Below are 12,339 nucleotides of genomic sequence, written 5' to 3'. Positions count from 1 at the left end.
AAACGCGCAAACATCACATACTCCACAGTAATGGCAAGAAATCCCCTGGTGCAAGCACCACAGAGATCCTCTTGTATTGCCTGTAATCTGGACTACAAGGAAGAGCTTTACTCCCAGCCTGGTAAAAGTGACCGGTGCCTTTAGGTTCCAGCTGTTTTCAGCAAAGCTGTTGGAAATGGGAGATGCTCCAGTTTCATCCAGCTACAGGATAGTGGTCTCCAAGTAAGTATCCACCCACTGGACAGCAGAAATATTTTTATGGGGGTGAGAAGCCCCCAGGCATGGCCAAAGACTTCCACAACTAGGAGGGCATAAAGTCTATCTTACCCACTAGGGAGGGTGATTAGGGGGGTTACCCCCAAGCTGTCCACTCTAGGAGACTTTAAGCTCAGTAGCACCGGGCCTAGTATCTTTTATTCGTAAAACAAAAGCATTGGGGGTCCAGAGGGAGCGGTCCAGCGGGAGTCGTCCCATCCTGGCATAGGGCTCAGGGGAACATTGAGGGATTATTCCCCAAGTTGCTACCCAGGCAGGCAGAAAGAGTACTAAATACCAGGTAGGTAAAAAAAGAATGGGTGAGACCCTGTTTAGTGGTCACCCAGAGCAGACAGGAGCTCCTGAGCACCAACCGGTATGGTTGAAGTTGTTTGGCACTGGTGTCCTCGGGGCTGTCCCACTATGACTCTGCAACTTGGGCCAAGGACAACCCTTCCCACACTGGACTGTCAGGGTTGAGAGGGTGAGCAATCACAGGCTTTTCTGGAAGTTAGTGTTGGGTATGAAGTCAGAACTATAAAATAACAGAGAGAATAACTTCCATTTTCCGCCCAATGCTTGTCTCTTTAGAAAATACTTGACTTTTTAATCTGACAGCAATACTAAATACAGCAAAATTAAATCCAGTAAACAAAGTACTGATCCTGGTCACAATTCCCCCTTGTGGCAATAAGCCCACTGATTCTGTTTATGCTAATTCCTCCTGGGAGACCCTCAATATTGTACCTGCTGAAGTAATTAGAGCAAAAGCTTGAATCATGCTCATGTGAAGTTTTTTTGGTGCCTAATTTGTTGATGAACTCGCAGTTGACCAGTTTCAAACGTTATAACCCCTGGTGAAGTCTCGAGTAAAAAGTTAGTCTCCCACACTCATCCAGAATTGATCCAGCAGCCTCACCGTCCTATGGCACGCATAGACCCACAGTGATAAAAAGCAGACTTAAGGGCTTCCAAGGAAGCTGGGTGTAGCCTGTGTCTCAGTACATGTAGCAGCCTGGTTTCAGTTCAGCAGTGAGTGCCAGCTCCGGCGCTTGTGCACTGATGTGGGACCGGCTGCTACGGCCCGTCCTGCCATGGAAATGGAGTGAGACCTGACTGGTCTGCTACGTCAGTACGGAAGCAGACACATACCCATACTGGGTCATCACAATCACCATGGCAATTGCAGCTCTGATTGGGGTGGCTTAGTTGCTACCACAATCAGGTCAATGAAGTCATCACGGCAGATGCATTCCCAATCGGGTCGGCACAGTCACCATGTCAGTTGCAGCTCTGATTGGTCCATCACAGACAACACAGCAGTTAGAGCCCTGACTAGGCTGTTATAATCACAAAGGCTTTGTAGGAAGCTGGCTCTGTATATACTATACCAAACTAAGGTATATACTATAGCAAACTAAGGTATAGTGTGCACAGTTTCCAGGGGATCCATAGAGGTATAGCAAAGGCTAAATAAGATCATCACTAACAGCTCTCTTTGTGGTAGTGTGATCCAGAAGTTAGGCTTAACAGGACCAATTAGGTAAGTAAAAAAATGTATACTTATGTTTTATTTCTAGAACCAAACAGGACTTGGCACAGGTAGGTAAAATATACTTTCACATGCAAAACGTTACAAGGAAATGCAGTTGTGAATGGAATTGCTATCATTACAGGTTTGTATATGCTTTTAAAACAGTTTAAAATACTTAAGATATTACTCTTGATTTCTTTTACATTACTTTTGGATTACATTGACTACTCAGGGTGATATGCCTAGATATCACACTGTGGATCCTACAATACAAAAGAAAGTAAGACACTCCTTGGTTTAAAGAAAGTTACATTGGTTTTCATACAAAAAGGAAGCTCAACACAGAACGTTTTTGGAACAAAAGTCGTAACATTGGTTCCTATGGGGGAAAAGAAGGCTATCGGTTTGCAGGTAAGTAAACAACCTGCAAGAGTAACTTTTGGGGGTTAGAACCAAGTTTCAGTTAGGCACTCAAATTGCACCACCTGTGGCAGTAGGGCAGCCGGGTGCAGAGTGCAGGGGCCCAATGTTAGCCAACGGGGCTAGGGGACTTCGGTCAGTGGCTGTTTACGAGCAGGCCACTCGGGTGTGGAAGCAAAGCTCCTGGGGTTAGGATCAGCACTGCAGGGGCTAACAATCAGCACAGGAGCTGCACCACCAGTGGCACTGACGCAGCCCGATGCAGAGTGCCAAGAAAACGTTGGGAGCCCTGTAGATTCAAATGGAGATCTCCGGTTTGAAGAGAAGGCTGCAGGCTCAGGCAAAAAGGTTTCCTCAAGGCGGCCACTGGCAGGAGAGGTAAGACGGGTTCTTGGGGGATGCCTGGACACCGTCGGTTGGGCCACCCAAGGCTATGGGGCATCGGGTGCAGGGGTGTCTTGAGGCTTCGGATCTTACCAGCTCCGGTCACAGTCAGGGGGACCCTTCAGGCTGAGGTTGCAGGCGTCGGTCTGGAGATTGACGTAGGTCAGGGATCACCAGATCCCAGGTTAAGACCTCCTTGTGGTTTCAGGCCACTCTAACTTGGGCCGTGGATGTCGGCCACAGAGTGGTGCAGAAACGTGGAGCAGCCTGGATCCGGGTTCTGTGTTAGAGTCTTTGTTGAGCAAATCCGGTACTCAAGGGAGACAGAGTCTTTCAGATAAGTGCATGGCAGGCCCTCTGGGTGCTCGGGGGGGGCTGCAGGGTTTCTCTGTAGGCAGGTCAGAGGCAGGAAAGGCTGGTAGGGCTAGAGCTACAGCAGTTGGTGTCCTCTTCTTCCTGGGTCAGCACGGCTCTTCGGTCCTTCTTTCTTCCTCAAATCTGAGCAGGCAAGGTTCAGAGTTACCCCTAAATACTAACTTTATGGATGTTGCAGGGGTATGCAGGCCGGGACCAATGGGATCCTTCCCTGGGGTGAGTACACCCCCCTATTATGCATTCCTGCAGTGGGAGGGGGGCATGAGCCTCTCTCTAAATAACTGGGTCCCCTCATCTTCAAGATGGAGGGGACTGAGATGTGCGCTTAATCTTGCCACCCCCACCCAAGGGTTGGGGTTGGCAAAGGTGGACACACCTCTCCTCCCAACTTGGTTTTCCCGCTGATTCTCCTGCCCTAAGTGTGGGGTCAGATCGGTGGGGGCCAGTTGCTGGGGGCAGCAAAAGGCAGGGACAGCTTACCAAGGCGGCAGGCCTTTGAAGCTTCCCCTTAGTGGTCCAGCCCATCCTGGGGGAGGAGGCCTAACACCTCTGCCCAGGATAGGAATTGTTTCTGGACCCAGAGAGCAGAGATCCTTCTGCCCAGGGGTCCAGAAACCTGTCTTGTGGTGGCAAATGGCGGGCAGCCATTCAGGAACCACACCAGGGCTGATCATTTTTCAGGGGGCATCTCTAAGATGCCCTCTGAGTGCATTTTGCATTAAATCTCACACTGGCATCAGTGTGGGTTTGATGTGCTGAAAAGTTTGTAACCAAACTTCCCAGGTTTCACTAAAGCCATTATGGAACTGTGGAGTTTGTAATGACCAACTTTCCAGACCATATACTCTTTACTGTACTTAAAATGTCTAAGAATGGACTTAGACACTCTGGGGGTACAGTGCTCATGCAACTGTACCATCACCTGGGGTCTAGGGCACCCTGCTCGAGAGGTGTCTTACCTAGGCCCTAGGCAGTGGGTTGCAGGCATGGCACATGGGGATGTGTGCCATGTCGAGACTACACTTTTCACTGCATCAAAACATGCAGGCTGCAATGGCACTGTGGGAGTGTTAAGGTGCAGGGTCCCTAAGGGTAGCACAATAGGTGCTGCAGCCCTTAGAGGCCTTCACTGGTCACAGTGTCCATGGTACCTCATGGTACCTTTTACAAGGGGCTTAACTGTGGCCAGAGATGTGCCAATTGTGGGAACAATGGTACCGTTTTGGGCAAGAACACAGGCCCTGGGAACCTGATTGGTAGGAATCCAGACACATCAAGTCAAAGTGTATCAAATGTCAGGCAAAAAGTGTGTGGGGGGTAACCATGCAAAAAGGGGCACTTTCCTACAGGCTGTAGTCATTTCTGCCCAGAACCCCAAGGGTTACCCACTACGGCACAGTTGCTCATGACTTCACTTTCAGTCAATTTGCATTCTATGAATGTTCCTCAGTCCTGCTGGGCTTTTTTCCTTCTGGACAGCCCCTCCTACCGCAGGATCAGGCCGACTTCATCCCTCTCTCAGTAGGCAGGTGGGTGTCTAGAAACCAGTCAGACTCTGCTCCTCCAGCCGAAAGTGCAGACTTCAGGTTATGTCCCCACACCTCTGGGACACTGGCTGTCAGGCTGACATCAGCCTTGGCCACACAGCAACTCCTCCAGTATTCTGCAGAGCACTCCCTTCCTATGTATGAAGGATTTGGAACAGGAACAAAGTGGGGTGGTTTGGGTCCCACTTTTATACGCATTTCCTAGAGAGAGGATGTGGATCCACTGTCTCAAATGTCAGGACAGGATTGGGCTGTTTCTCTTTTTAAGTTGCTTCTCTCCAGACACACCTTAGAGTACAGTAATGCTTCTTGCAGCAGATAGCACTGGGGCTGTCTACAAAGCCGGGGACCCAAAACACAGGCACAATAAAGTGTGAGGTTTCTGGCTTGGCAGTTCGGGCTGGACTGTTCCTATGAGGCACAGGGTCAGACTGATTTGCATATGGCCATGTCTGAACTGGGGTGGCAGAGTGGGCTAAAGAACGGTGATGGATTAAACCCAGATCAGTTGACTGGGGGTGAGTGCTTGCAATGTTCAACACTCCGTCCATCATTTCCTTTGGTTTTGGATTTGGAACAGGAACAAAGTGGGGTGGTTTGGGTCCCACTTTTATACGCATTTCCTACAGAGAGGATGTGGATCCACTGTCTCAAATGTCAGAACAGGATTGGGCTGGTTCCCTTTTTAAGTTGCTTCTCTCCAGACACACCTTAGAGTACAGTAATGCTTCTTGCAGCAGATAGCACTGGGGCTGTCTACAAAGGGGACCCAAAACACAGGCACAATAAACTGTGAGGTTTCTGCAACCAGGAGGCATCAGCCTCTCTGAAACAATAATAGGTAAGCTATGTTTGAGTATTGCTGGACAGATCAATTTGAGAAAAAAAATCATACTACCAGATAATTATTTTTATTTCCACCATTGCTCACTAGGCCCATACCTTCCTCCTTGGCGCAGACATAATTTTGCACGTAACACTTGGCATCAATGACACAGGAGATCACTTGAATGAAGATAAGATTTGTGGCCCAAGATTATATTTCTGGGCTTCTTTCCATAAAGACCCCCAAGTTTCAATTACTTGACATGCGCTCGTTGTGATGACACTAAGGTAGAATAGATAATAAATGCTGCAGAGAAACTAAGAACCAATGCCCTAAGATATAGAAACCCCCAATTCTTTATAATGTTTGGAGTGAAAACAACAGACTTGAACTGGCCACATTATGTTTTTAATAAATGGAGGAAATAATTAAAATTAGAAATGGATGTGGCAAGTTGAAACTAATCTTGCACTTTATCACTTCTTGTTTTATGGTAATTTACAAAAGATTCATTATTTTACACTCTTTCGCTACATTTGAGCTCTAGTAATAAGCCAAAACTCAGGAGCCAATGAAACTGTACATTTCTGAGGACCACTCCGAGGATCATTAAACCATATCTTTAAAAATGTGACAACATCAGAAACCTATTACTGAAGCACTTTCTTGAGATACAGTGACTATATCATGAAGAAAAAAAAAAAGATGTTGAAAACCAAGGAGATTTTCTAAACTGAGGGCCTGATTTTGAATGGAAATTCTCCCATTTTTCAAGTAAACTCTAAATACTGATAAGACAAGCTAAATTTGCTCCATCACTTGATACTATTGCAGAGGAAGATTAGCCAGTTCCTTTCAAACTCTGAATGAGTCCAGCAAATTTGTGTTTACCACCAACATAGAAGCACTGACCTACATAATTAAAAGAACTGTTTAGACTTGTTAACTGAGCTCTCACTCTGTTAGACAGCGGTCCAGCTGATGGTCCAGCCTGTATGTTTTTTTGTATCTGGACAGACTGCCAAATTGTAGGAAGCAGGAGTTATCCAGTGAGCGCACTGACGTATCAGAGGGACTCTAGCTTGGTCTGTAGGGTGGTTCAAAATGTGTCCTGCCCGGTTTCCCTAGGGAGAGCATTGCTGTGGTGTCCTCCATAAATTCTTTCAATGCGTTTGTTAAGGAGATATTCAGGTTCACGCATGTGATTCAGAATTCCAGATTATGTGCATGCTCCCATCATGACAAGATGTCATGAACCCAATGATCCCTTAATTTTCATTAAGACATTCTCAGACACGATGGGAGAAGGTACGCCCATAAGGGAAAGTCCCTTGCGTCCACAAGTGGAGTATGTCTACACATGTTGTTGCTTTGACTATAGAAGCTTATGGGGATAAGTATCAAGATACAATGAGTACTTAAATCCATACAGTGAATCTGTACATTTTTTGTTCCAGCAGAGTCCTGTAATCTCACCCTGCCCTTTAGAAAGGGATATGGTAGAGAAATTTAGAGCCTGACTAAACCATGTGAAATGATAACTAATGTACAGGAGATGGGATTGAGAAATACGCCCACTGGGGCTTGCCAGAGCTACATTCAGCATCTATGCATTTAGACACATATGTGGAGAAGGAACACCAGTGCCATATGCCAAACATCACTTTGCAAAGAGAAAAGTCGGGATTATAGAGAAGACTAGATATTTTTTTTTCAGTTCTTATCATGAACTATTTCATGTGAAAACCTGAGACTTTACATACATCTTAGGAAGAACTAAGCCTCCTGCCACCAAAATGAACATGAATCATTCTGTTGAGACTGCAGCATCTGTGAACAGCCTACAAAGCAACCCCTATAGAAGCAGCTTGGAATTCTTCACTCCGGGCCACTTGAAGGAAATTATAGTATTCCAAAGAGGAAGAAAATGCCAATATACGGAGGTCAAATGAAGAAATTGTACAATGAGTTAGCATAACCTTTTTATAAATGACCATGACCCCAATTCTTCTTTTACAAAATCAGGTCATTAGAAATATGCATAAAATGGGTCTGCATGGCATATGAATAATTTACAAGTAAGGAGTAGAATACAAAAAATATGTAATACCACCAATACCTTTTCCTGGCTAAGGGCAAGGGGACATTCTCTGCTTTCAAAATAATCTGCTGACTGACAGTTCAGAATGTTTTGCAGCCGAATCTTCCGGTTTTGTTTTCTTAGCAGACATTATTTACATGATGTGACCAGTTTGTTTCCAAGTTAGTACGAAGACATTGTATATGTTATAATATTTCACACGCTGTAACCACCATAAACATGGAAGAAGTTTTTCATTGGGCGGCAACATTTCTGACTATATTGAGAAAAGGTGCTAATGCAATCTAAAAATGTAAAGTAACCTTCGGAAATTTATTTCTATGCATGGAAATCAGCAGGGCCGGCTTTAGGGCAGTGCGACTGGTGCGGTCGCACTGGGCGCTGACCTGTGGAGGGGGCGCTGTGACCTCAGGGGGGCGCTGTGTTTAGCAATATCGTATGATAGGAGAGATAGGGGGCACTTTTGCAGGTGGTAGGGAGAGAATCCGAGGAGGCGGTCATGGAATGTTGGGGCACCAAAAGTGATTGTCGCACCGGGCGTCACCGGCGCTAAAGCCGGCCCTGGAAATCAGTGGCTGTACATAAAAGAATGAGGAGAGGAAGCCTGCATACAAGAGGGTGCGATCCTCCTATTCTCGCCACCCATAGTATAATTGCACGTGTATTGGTGTGTTCCCCTCCCCTACCCCAAGCACCCCACAATTATTATGCCATGCAGTTCTGGCGTGCTGCGAGCGTGACTGCCAACGGGGGTCTTTAGAGTTGGTCTCTTATGCATTTGATAGAAACTATAATGATTTACTCTCAAGCATAGAAGGCTACTAGATGGATGACAGTCCATATCGTTAATGTGTCCAGTGAACAAGTTTATGAGTGGACTGGAATAAGTGAGGTATTTATCATATCAAGAAAATTCCGATACCACTGGGTGATGTGGTCACAGGGCTTGGTGATTATGTCCAATTCTCGACTTTCCTCATGAAAACGAGTAAGCAAAATGTGGTGCAGTCTGCGCCAAATTCTGCCTGCGTCCACATTTAATGCCTCTTTTCCACACAGGAAATGTCATCAGGTGTGATCTGCCAAAATTCACCAAGAAAAAAACGCAGAGGCTGCAGTTTTTCCCACAGAACTTATAATTCTGACCTTGCACAGACAGGGGGTTCTAATAAGGATCGAAATGTAATACCCCCTCAGAACCTGGGCCCTAGAGATGAAAAATCCAATGTACCCTGGTGTGTTATAGCCATGTGACCTGTCAAGCTTTTTATAACATTGTTGTGGACTAAAGTAATGATACAAGTAAGAATAAAGCCTTTCTGTGCGCCTTTACATCCCAAAAATGGCATGTAATTGGCCTAACAAGCTAGCCTTTGGATGCAATAGATTTGTCTTCCCCACAGCTTGACTCGCACAAATCCATCCGACACGACCTTCAATGCATCACCGCTGGCCCCTGCGCTCTACCTGTCGCTGACATTTTCCTACTGTGCTCTACTGAGCCGCAAGCGCTGACCCCATGTCTAGCCGCAGGTCGCTGGCGCAGCGCCTGCCTGTCGCATTGAGTGTGCTGTGAATGCACTGGTAATGGGAACTGCTACAAAAAGATGCAAACAACAGCCTCTATCTTGGATGCGAAAGGGCTTTCTGACAACTCAAAAGCTTAACAAAGCCTCTAGGGGCGATTTACTCAATATCGAGCCAACTTCTCTTTTTTACAACTCTCTTTCATGTGACCCAGAGAATTCACAAGCACATCCCATTCAGATGGCACCCAAATTGAAAGAATACAATTAACATTCAGAGCTCGTCAGTGGGTTAAAAACAAGAGTCTCTTTGTTGGTGAACAACTGCAGGGCATAAGGTCTCTTTATGTTGCAGGCTCAGATATTCAGTACATTCTGGGATAACAAATGCAGTGCATGCCCCTTAAATTGCACCTAATGGGATTCAGTCCTAATCTCCTCTGCTTGAGGGCCAGTGGCCTTGAGGCGAACAATGCTCACGTGTTCTTGTGGCTCAAACCTTTTCAAGGGGTGTTGTCTGTTCCTCCTCCTGTGCACGAAAGACATATTAAGATCTTTTGTGAGATACAATGCGTATTTACCTAGCTTATATAGTTACCAGTATCCTGCAATCTTACATTTTAGTATTCCATAACCAATACATTCACCAAAAGTATTTTGACCCTGAAGTAAATGAGATCTGTCTAAAACTGGTGCAGAAATAAGAGTTTGCAAAGTATGTGTTGAGAATTGGCATGCACTAACTTTCGATGCAAGGAAAGAGAAAATCTGGGATTCCGCAGAAGGAATCCCCACTGTGACTCTTCGCCCAATATGATACTGTACACAAACCAACTCCTAACTCACAACTCCATGACAAACCTTTAGTGTCAGGATCTCCACACTTGAGTTACCCGACAACAGGTGATACTCATGCACAATTTAGGTGTTGAATTAGAACAAACACCTTTTGAAGCATAAAAACCTTAAATTATGTATCTGAAACCTCACTGTGATCCCCAACACGGTCCTGCAGTACATTTGTTCCATGACCACAGATTATTCTCTATGATGGTCACACAATTATCATTGTCCCTCTCACAGTGAGCGATTCAACTGACAGTACCACATCTAACATCTGTTCCATCAAGTCTGCGCAGACCAATCTATTTATTTATTTATTACAAACATATTCCAGAAGCAACTAGTTTCAGGGGCATTGGGTTGAGGGAGGGAGCGCAATGGCTGCCCACTTCACCTTCACACAATCTGCATTTGATAGCTTCACACACTAATTCTAGACAGATTTAAAAAAATAGTGGCTGTCCTCGATTCTGCAGGTTGTACACTGTGGTTTCTACCCTGCTGCATGACTACAGTTCATACTCCAGAGGTTGACATATTTTGAACTATTACGACCTTTGAAGGAAATCACGTTATTCAATAGTTTCTGTATGTGGGTCAACCACTCATTGGAGGCGATATATATTGCTGATAAACCTTGAGAAAGTCCTGTAGAAGAAACACATTAGCTGTATTCTGTATGATAAAGTCCATACCTGAAGGCAATAAAAAAAACAGACCACCACAGAGTGGTTTTGACTCCCAATGGAGTCTTTAATGCACTTTCAACTGTACTTGACGTTTTATCATATACTTCTATAGTGGACAGTAGTACTGTGAGCTAGTTAGGAAAGGGGGCATGCAACAATTGCCCCGGATGTGCTTATATGTCCATCTCTTATTTATAAAGTGCTTTGCATTGGTCCTGCCACTTGATCGTCTGTTCCTTCTCCAAGGACACAGAGCCACCTTTTGCAACTTGCATGATTCAGGGAACATGAACACCAAGAGCCAATCTTGACCCATCGTGGTGGACGTGAACTAGACACAACACCTGTCTTACAATAAATGATCGGAGGAGAATAGACAGCAGCCATGGGGAGTTACAATCTTTTTGGCTATTTCCAGCCCCATGGAGCAGCAGGCAAACTTGGGGCTACATATATACTGAGAAAACTCACCCCTATCTGTCTCAGCAAACCTCATACCTCTGACGCTCTGTGGCAATTAGAGGGATCAGAAAACCAAGCAGATTTGACCAGAGAATGAGTAGGCAATCTCAGAAACGTGGAGAGCCTGTAAAAAGGCCTACACCTCACGGTTACCAGTAAGCAGCCACTAACCACTAGTCATGTCATAGGCATGGTACTCACAGTTGTTAAAAGGAGCTCCACCTTAGCTGCTTCCCTGGAGTCCGACAGAGGCTCTAAATTAACTAAATTTGCACGGTGCATATCTCAGTCAACACTTATAACAATAAAGTATCTTAATTTGTACCTTATGAGTTGTATCTTATGAAAAGTGACCATTAGAAATAGATAAGAGGAGATTTACTATTCTGGTCAAAAGTGTCACATTCAAAATCTACCAGGTTGTTCCTCGACCTTCCTCACCTATGAAATTAGACTGCAGCATTCCATATCCTCATTGGGGTGTTTCTGATATAACCATGTTTACCGTGCAACAGGCATTTCAACCAGTCTCGTTTACCAAAATGCTAGCTAATCAAACTTCGCGGATCCTCATTGTGGTTTGCTTCAGCTTGATGTTTTGCTGCACTCATCTGCTTGTCTCATTAGTGGCATTAGGCTGTTTGAAAATATTATGCGTGCACTTAGGTCACTGCACCGGCTGTCCACCAAGGAAACATTTGACTCAAAATGGTGAGCCTCACTTACACGTCTTGCCTGTTACAGCAACCTGCTCATCAAACACTTGAGGGTCTTCATAACTTCTATAGCAAACTTAGCCTGTCTCAACATCCATTTAACCAGGCAGATTTGTACTTACTGTCAAACACTCTCTATTGCCATCCCCAGGGCTATAGGCTTCTCTTCGACGATAGGCACACACCAACACTTCAGAATTTTACAAAGTAGCTGAAGCGTTTTTTCTTTGAATAATTTGTGTCTTACCTTGTACTTTTACTTCATTCCAGGTGCAGTGGTTGTTTACTGTTTGTACTATTTTGAGTTATTTATTTAATGCTTTGGTTTGTTGAGTGTTCCCTCAGACTTCTGACAAGGTTTGTGCCGTAGAATAATAAATATATAGCAACACATAAAAATGTATAAATATTCCATTAGTAGGACATGCATTTATAGGTTTTGTTCTTAAAACTTTGACTCCATGTTGAATATGAATTAATAATAAATACATTTGTCAAAGAACAGGATAAAGATCGCAGGTCCTCCAGCATGCAGTTGTAAACTGAACTGCTTACTTTACTCTGAAACACAAAAACAGAATTAACAAATAAAACAAAGAAGAGGACCATGATATTTCTGAGATTTTACACTTCTCCTACACAGTCTATGATGAGTCATAGG

General features: G+C 44.8%; 1 protein-coding gene and 1 long non-coding RNA gene across 2 annotated transcripts in view; one reads left to right on the top strand and one right to left on the bottom strand.

Moving 5' to 3' along the window:
* MACROD2 (mono-ADP ribosylhydrolase 2) overlaps positions 1 to 12,339 on the bottom strand; it is a 2,183,495-nt gene that overhangs the window by 879,256 nt on the left and 1,291,900 nt on the right. The gene's annotated exons all lie outside the window — the stretch shown is intronic.
* The window catches only part of LOC146821650 (uncharacterized), a 130,996-nt gene that overhangs the window by 81,687 nt on the left and 36,970 nt on the right, over positions 1 to 12,339 (top strand). The gene's annotated exons all lie outside the window — the stretch shown is intronic.

This window comes from Triturus cristatus, chromosome 6 (assembly GCF_964204655.1).
Source record: "Triturus cristatus chromosome 6, aTriCri1.1, whole genome shotgun sequence".
NCBI classification, from domain to species: Eukaryota; Metazoa; Chordata; class Amphibia; order Caudata; family Salamandridae; genus Triturus; species Triturus cristatus.
Note: the sequence above shows the minus strand (reverse complement) of the source record. Positions and strands in the feature narration are given on the sequence as shown.